At 44.5% G+C, this 8,459-nt stretch overlaps 1 long non-coding RNA gene across 1 annotated transcript; it reads right to left on the bottom strand.

The window, feature by feature from the left end:
- Positions 1–2,286: 2,286 nt before the first annotated feature.
- Positions 2,287–5,867, bottom strand: LOC308051759. The gene is made up of 2 exons (XR_013923527.1): positions 4,166–5,867; positions 2,287–2,905 (listed from the first exon to the last, which is right to left on the bottom strand). It is a non-coding gene; the product is annotated as an uncharacterized lncRNA (long non-coding RNA).
- Positions 5,868–8,459: the final 2,592 nt, after the last annotated feature.

Here is an 8,459-nt window from a genome sequence, read left to right as displayed (position 1 = left end):
CATCAGGCGCACGGGCCAGGATCTATTAAAGCAGAAGAACCAAGCCAGCGTCTCGTGAAGAGAAGTTCTCAAACATTGGTTTTGCTGGCCTGGGAACACAGAACTCTCCTTGGTGACAGGGAGGGCAACTGCACCCTGCAGGGAAGCAACTATTTTGAATCTAAGATTTTAGGTTGATGTGTGCCAGTATCTTTAGAAGCAGCATTGACAGACAGTAGCTGGAGGGGTGAGCAGCTGGTGACTGTTCTTCACAAAATAGGTAAGACAATAGCACAAAAAGACATCAAACCAGGGAATAAGAGCATCTAAAGCTTAATCGACTATGCTGTGAATCTCAATGCATTTTTATTATTCCACGAGTCAAAAGAAGTGCTCAGAAAAGCTACAGAGGAACATTTCTTGCAGTATTTTCTCACCCAGCACAGCAAACAATACACAATAGGGATACTATAAACTAAATAACTTCGCACAGAAATTCCATCAACTCAGCTATGTGCCTATTTTAATGTTTCTAAAACAAATTAACACAAGAAGTTTGACTGAGTGAAACCTCTGAAGAATGAAGGGAAAAAAAAATCAGCAAGAAACAATGCCATAGACAGTAACATGCCTGCAGTACGGCTTTTTTAATTGGCATGATGCAATTTTTCTTTCTAAACTAATTCATCAAATCACAGTAAAGCATCACTGAATTTTCAAGATACGAGCTGCTCTTTCAATTTTAGGTTTTCACAGTATTTTCAGAAATGCCAGCCTCAACTTTTACAATATCACCGAGATAAGGCTCTCCATTCCACTGAAGATTAATCTTTTTGCCTCAAAGCACGATGTCACAGCCTGTGTATGTCGGACAGTTAAGCAGTAAAGACTGAGACTAGGACAATGCTAAGGATGGAACTTGTCTGGACTAATTTCTATACCCTGAATGCAAGACTGAGAAGTGTTCTGAACCAAGAAATGTATGGATAACCCTAAAGCAAAGCTAAGCATCTTGGATGCAACTCTTCAAGGAAATAATTCACATGTATGCAGCTAAGAACTACCAAGCAACACGTAACCACAACCCATGTGGACACGAGAACAAACCACCTCATGCATTACACAACATCTCATCAGCAGTCCCACTACCTGCATTATTTCAGGAGCACTATTTTATTTTAGTACAGCCTCTTAACCTACTCCTGAACTCTGAAGTCATCACCCTGAGCACAAAGAACTGACTGCTCGGGTGGCAAGTGAAGCTTAAGGGGGATATTTCACACAGCAGATAACTAAGTGCTTAAAGTTACATCTACTTGAACACATCTCCCTACAAAAGGAGCCAAGTTGTAGTTCTACCAAAGTTCCCTGAGCTTAAGAAGGAAAAGCAACAGAGAGGACAATTTCACACCACCCACCCATGAGCACTTAGCTTAGCTGGATCTCCTTCACCTCCCTTACAATCAACAGAGACAAGCTCCTTGAAAGGGTAATTCAGACCAAATAATGCTAAGGCACTTGAAAGTGCGATTTACATCAGGAATCTATCTTTGCCTCCTCCACTGAAGAGAGGACAAATAGTGGATTAGCCAGCTAAAACAGATGCCTAAAGGTAGACAGTGAAAATGTCACCCTAACTTCTAGATCAAACCTCAAGGGGCTCCGTTTGAGATGTGCTGTTTGTTAGGATGTAAAAAGCAGGCAGCTGTAGTATCTTTTTTGCCCCTTCCAATTAAGGTGGGGGGGAAAAAAAGCCAGGTTATGTTTTAAATTTGTGTAGAGTCAATAACTATGACAGCTATTTTACTTAAAAGAAAACTGACTATTAAGGACACTCAATGTGTTAGTTTATTAGTGAGCATGAGAACATCTATCTTTTAACAAGTTTAGTTTATGATAGAGGTTGAATTACCAGAATAATGCATTGCACAGCGTAGAAATGCAGTATCATCAGATTAAACTTGCCTGCAAGTACAATGTTCCATATGTTCTGCAAGACACTTTACATTCAGTAGAGGTACAAGAACAACCTTTGCATGTCTTATAAACACACTGAGTTCAAACAATTCAAATAAAGAGGCAAAGTTAAATATCTGTAAGTTTGCCCAACTCTTCCCATTATTATAAATATATTAGATTTGTGAATTAGAAGCAATACTAAAGCATCAACTTATTTTCAAGTGTTTAGCTAGGGCTTTAACTTTCACTACAAACTCAAAAGATTAACCATAATCTGTTCATTGTCAGGTCTTAAAAAGCCTAAAAATTAACTCTCCTTTTTAAAAACATAAGAGACAGTTATGCACATTTGTTGTAAATATTTTAATATATTCCAAGTTCAAGCCGTTGTAATAAGTGATCAACACACTAAGATTCATAGCAAAAAGATACCCTTAGCCACCACTACAAATATACCAGCAATTCTAATTAATTCACAGTGGCAGATTCATGGGTTTGCTTTTCACAATAAGTCAAAATATACAGGAGAAATATCTCAGAAGTTTACCTTGGCTCCAATCAGTACAATTAGTCAACTACACTGTAAAAAGACTATCTTATCAATGTAAGGAAAGTGGTAATTATATATTTTCGCTTTTGTTAGATAAATATTTAGGATTTTTTTACCATTCAAACAAGAGCACTTAATTTCACACATACAAGTTTTGCATATGCAGAACACAGAAAACACAAGTTGGTCATTGATCTCTCTCTTCACAAAACAGAAAATCCACCTCTTTCAAGGGTGCCATGTGAATAATAAAGTCTAAGCACGAGAAGAAATGCAGACACTTGCTCTTCAGCCCAAATTCAGGTGCCCTCCAAGCACCGTGAAACTACCAGTTTTTCATCCAGCTCAGCAAAAGCAGCAGCATCCTACGGACAGGGTCGGAGCCCAGACACCTCAGCGGCCAAGGCTGGACTCCTTCTGCAGAAATTGGAGGAGAAGGAATTGTTGCCACCTCAGCAGCGTGCAATCCCGGGAAAACAAAGGGGATTCCCATTGTCATTGTCTTCATCTGCAGCTGATCATCACCAGCACTAGCAAGGCAGTAGCTTGCGCAGTTATCTCCACAGCGGGCAATGTCACAACCCGACCAACAGCACAAACTACTACCTCAGCCAGGGCCCTGGTGCACCCGGCCCCTTCTGCAGGGGGGGACGAGCAGACAGACAGCGCGGCAAGGACAAACGAAATTAGAGGGAAAACCGGCAGAAAGATAAAAGGGCTCTGGGGTCTTTTGATGATCCTCTTGTCTCCTTTATCTGCTGCAGACATCAACCAGACTCCTCTCGCCTGGCTGCGAAAAGCGGAGGGAAACCCCGCCCAGCTCCCTTCCCAGCTTTGCCCTTTTCCTTGCATGACCTGAAACCGACGGGAAGAGCTTCATTTATCAGATACATTACAGACCCCAGCTGGTACAGTACAGATCACGTTTAATTTCAAACAGCCACGGTTCCGCAAGCCTGTAACAGATGGGGCGGGGAGGGGAAGGGGGGAGGGCGGGAAGAAAGGAGAGAAACGGGGGGTTGGGGTGGGGGAAGACACAGCAGACAGACATACCCCCCCTAAACACACACATACACCCCAGCCCCCCCAGCCGCCCTCCTCGCCCACCCTCCGCAAGAACCGCGGCGGCACACGGACCTGCCCGCGCCGCCCCCCCTGCGGCACGGCCGCCCCGCCGGCCTCGGGCAGCACACGGCGAAAGGGGTGCGGGGCGGGGAGCGGAGGGAGGGATGCAGCCGCCGCCGGCAGCCCGTCCTGCCCGCCCGCCGGGCCCCCGCAGGCCGGTCCGGTCCGGTCCGCTCTCCGCAGAGGCGACAGCCCCGCTCGCCCGAGGTCTCGCCGTGCCGTCGCCTCCCGGGGCGAAGGGGCCGGGAGAGGACCCCCCGCCCCGGCCGCCCCAGCGGGGAGCCCCCGCCGCCCTTCCCGGCGAGGTGGAGGAAGCCGAGCCCTCAGGCGAGGGCGTCGGGGCGCAGCCCGGAGGGTCAGGGAAGGGGGAAGCGCTCGCCTTGCCGAGGCCGCAGACAAAGGAGGCGCCGGGCGGGCGGCGCAGCCCCGCTCCCGCCGCGGCTCCGTCCTTCGCCGCCGCCGCCTGTGTGTCCGGCTGAACCATAGAGATCATTTAAGGCGGGGGGAGAGAGGGGCTCATCCGCTGCCCACGTGACTGGATATGTCACTCACCCGGCGGGCGCCATCTTGAAGAGGGAGGGGGAACGCGGCCCCCAGCGAGTGCTCAAGATGGCGCGGGGGACAGGAGGCCGCTATTCACAGACGGGCGCTGCGCCACTCCGCCGCCGCGCTTCCCGCCGGGCTGCGCAGGGGGAGTTACGCTCCGGCGGGGAATGCCGGGAAGGGGAGAATCTCCCGCTCTCGATCCGGGACTGCGCGACAGCCGCGGGAAACGCTGCGGCCGCGGCGGGGCCCACGGGAGGCGGGGCGAGGGGGAGCAGGCGCCCCGTGAAACGCTTCTGAGGGGAGCGCGGCGCCAGGGGCGGGATGGGCACCCCGGCCGGGCTGTGACGGGGGGGCCGCCGGGGCAGGGGCAGGGGAGGCTCCGCCGTGCGGCGCCGGCACCTCATGACGCTTTCTGTTAGATGGGTTTTAGTCACAGAAGTAAAGATGGAGCTCGCAGCGGCTCTTGCGTGCGTGCCCCGCGGGGGCGGCCGAGCGAGCTGGGCCCCGGAGCCGGGCAGGGCCGGGCGGCGGAGCTGGGGCGGCTCCGCACGGGGTGCCGGGCGAGGAACGGGCCGCTGGCTGCCCCGTGCAAACCACACCGGGCGTTCAGGGGCCGTGGCGTTTAAGTTTTAAAGTGAATCTGCTTTGCGCTGTTTTTTTTTTTTTTTCCTTTTATTTTCTCCTTCCTAATACAAGTAGAAAACCTGTAAACTTTTATTTCTCACTGGAAATATACCCCAGAACGATTACTCCGTGCCAGAACTGACCTCAAAGAAACAGACTGAACAACATTAAAAATTAACAAAAGTTACAAACACTCGACATTTTTAGCAAGTATGGTTTTGCATTCACTGCCAACGCACTTTATGAACAAATCTGTGGAAGAAAACCAGCTACCAATATACAGGAAGAATCAGACTGCAAGAGTTAGAAAAAGAAGTACCATTGAGTTTATAAAGACTGTATTAACACCAGCGATGCAGAATATGGAAATAATCCAGCTTGCAGCCAGACCTCAAATGAAACACAATAGTCTTGGAGTTTCCAGTGCAAAACCATCTACAACATGTCTTGAGAATAAAATGCAATGTATTTAGTGACAACTTGGGAAGAATTTGCAGTTGAGAAAGTCACACTAAAAAGCAGCCAAAATATTGCCACTTTAAGGGGAAAGAAAAAAAAAAAAGAGACAAAGACAAAATACTTTGTTATAATCTTGTAGTTCCCTGTTTAAAAGTTGCTACCTATGTTGGGCATCACATTCAATTAAATCACTGATTGCTTGTTTACAAGATATTTAAGCCAATGACATTTTGTTGGGGAAAAACATGCCAAGAGTTTCTGTATGCTTACAAAGTACATATGTTTTTGATACTGACTGGAAAAGTTAAAGAACGTTATACAGCTGAGAAAATGGAAGCATACAGTAACTCAGAGTCCTTTGCTTCTGGTTCTGGAAGGGGCTGGTTGATCTCCTCCAGACCACTTTCTCCCAATTCCTGTTTTCCTCCATAGAGCCCGTGATGCTGTTTCTCACAGGGACAGTCAGACTTCATTGTTCTGCTATTTGAGGTCAACTCAGGAGAGGCAAAGCATGACGGAGACATCAATGCACCAAGGAATTGTATGCTCTGCTCCTACTCAGTTAAGTTTGTGTATTCATGAAAACCCAGTTCTGAAAAAGAAACACAGTCTAAAATTGGGAAAGTTTAAGTGTTTATTTAAAAAGTGGACAAACCAAAAAATAATTTCACACCATTTCCCTATTAAAAATCAAATATATTTAATCTAAGCTTATATTACATGAAGTACTAATAGTGGAAGAAATTCTCCATACTTAGAATAATTATGTTTTTCTAAGTTTATTTTCGCTTTTGCCCTTTTTTTTCTTTTTTCTTTTTAAACTGTGCACCCTCCTGTTCTAAGACTGTTTCAACTATATAATGTAAAGCAACTTTTACACATATTTCATGTCTCCATGACTTGTTTTTATGAATTAAGGTCTCTTTTATATTCATTCATTAGCAGACTGAAATCCATCTTAACATCATGAATACATTTAGAAAGTTTCTTGGACAAAGAACTTTCAGTTTCTATACGAGGAAAATCAGCACTTCTGGGTGAAAACAAAATGTAAATTTAAACCACATCACTGGGATTAATTTATTTATAAGAAGGGGCAGAAAAACAACAGTAGAACACTGATCCCTCTTGGAAGTTTGGCGAGTTTATTAATTGAAATACTTGTAGTCTGTCACATATAGACAGGAATTGTTATTCTTGAATCCTTATCGTATATCACTAAAAGCTCATGGCAGATATTCAGCATACATCACAAATTTGTTATATGGCTAATCAGAACAACTACACTGATATTTTCTTTTTGGATTTGCATATATCTAAAACCTAGAAGTCCAAGAAGTTACTGAAGTATGTACTGGAAAGTAATGAAAAAGCAACAAAAAGTTCAAAGCTGCAGAATGATGCAGGTACTTAATGTTTGTTAGAGCCGCCCACCTTGATGCTTCCCTCCTTCTGTCCCACACCCTGGAATGCAAAGCTCAGAAAGATTTAGAGGATTGGTGTCTTAAGTCTTCTGTATGGAGAATGAGAATGTTCAAAGACTTTCAAAGAAGCCACGCTTATAATCTTATTTTCTCTTTTGTCTGAGGAGTGAGGAATTCCAATGCTGAAAATACGCATTCAGGCAGCAAATTACAGGTATCAGAAGCAACTGTAACATTGCTGACCTGAAACAATTGTGTAGAAAGCAGCAGTTAAATGTTACATATATATATATAAAACAAACAAAAACCCCAAAGAAACCAGAAAAATTCTCTGATAAGGCATGTAAAAAAGTGTAGGAAGACTAGAAATCTTTAGTTCAGTTTACTGAGTTCATGAAGACAATAATGTCATGTGCTCATACAAATTGGGGAACCTGTGGAAAACCAAGACAGATCAGTAGCAAGGAGAGTTTAAGGTTCCAAAAGGGCTGTATTTTCAATGATAACAGGAACTGTTGAGCTCTTAAGTTTTCATTTGAGCATTTAGACTAATGCTATGACTCCAAGGAATATTACCCTTGCAGATACAGGATACAACAAATAAATACTTGAATATGATTTCAAGGGAAGAAAAAAAACCCAAACCAAACAGCCAAACCTCAGAGTCAGCCCTGCAAAGGACTTCTAAAAACAAAAAAAACCCCACCACTTCCCCCCAAATTCAAATTACTTTAGATTGATCTGTTTTAAATGTATTGGATACATTAATGAAATGCATGTTGTTAACAAACTGGGTAAAACTGGTTATTTCTGGTGGACACTGCCCTCAGCTTTTAGACCCAGTACATTTTACCTTCACAGCTCTATCCTATACATGGAAGGGGAAAAACAAGATTTTCAATTCCTAATCTGTTTCAGAGTTTGAACTAGTTGTTCGAATTGCGTTGGTTAAAGTGAAACTGAACTGCAAGCAGCAGCTCCTGCTATCAGACAGTGGTTTAGCACTTCAAAAACTGGCTTCCTGATTCTTACTCTTCAAAGAGGAACGGTTTTGTGCTACTCCATCAGTTCAGTGCATTCACTTCAAGACTTTGGCAACATGTAACTGCTTAAGATTTCATATTTTAAGAGAAAATATTTAATTCTAAAAAGTGTTTTCTACAATAAATGTTTATCTTTCCTCATTTATTCTAGGGCAGCGCTACGTGCAGACTTTGTGGCTCATTTTAGCGGTAAGGTAGTACCATATTATGCTACAATGCCAAGCCCTGAGGCAAGAACAGACATTCACTAAGTAGATGTGCAAGTAACAGTTGTGAGGTACTGCAGAAACCACTTCTTTGTAATGTACGTGCCAGCAGCACTACACACATAATACTTCTATCCTCCTCCATGTTTTCTCATGAGAGAGGCTGATCAAAACCAGACTGCTCTCTGTGCCTTTTGAAGGTCCTCTGTTGGTTGGCAATCCAGTTCTGGTTGCCATTTTTCTATGGAGCCTCTCCATCCATCCTTCCCCTCATGCCAGGCATTAGTCTGTGATGTGATGGGAGAAAGAAGTGCAAGTCCTCTGTCAAGATAGGCAGAAACACAAGCAGTTCCTTGGCAACTTTAATAGTTCCAAGTAAGAAATAGTTAACATTAATAACAACAGAGCAGGTGACATCAAGTTTCCAACAGTCTCTCATCTTCACCAGCCTCTGCAAGTCTTGAAGCTGTCAACTTTGGAAATATCACTGGTTATGGAGATTCATGCCAAGTCTACGGCAGATATGGTTCCAGTAACAAAACTG

The sequence above is a fragment of the Nesoenas mayeri genome (genome assembly GCF_963082525.1).
Source record: "Nesoenas mayeri genome assembly, chromosome: 1".
NCBI classification, from domain to species: domain Eukaryota; kingdom Metazoa; phylum Chordata; class Aves; order Columbiformes; family Columbidae; genus Nesoenas; species Nesoenas mayeri.
This window is presented reverse-complemented; position numbering and strand designations above follow the sequence as displayed.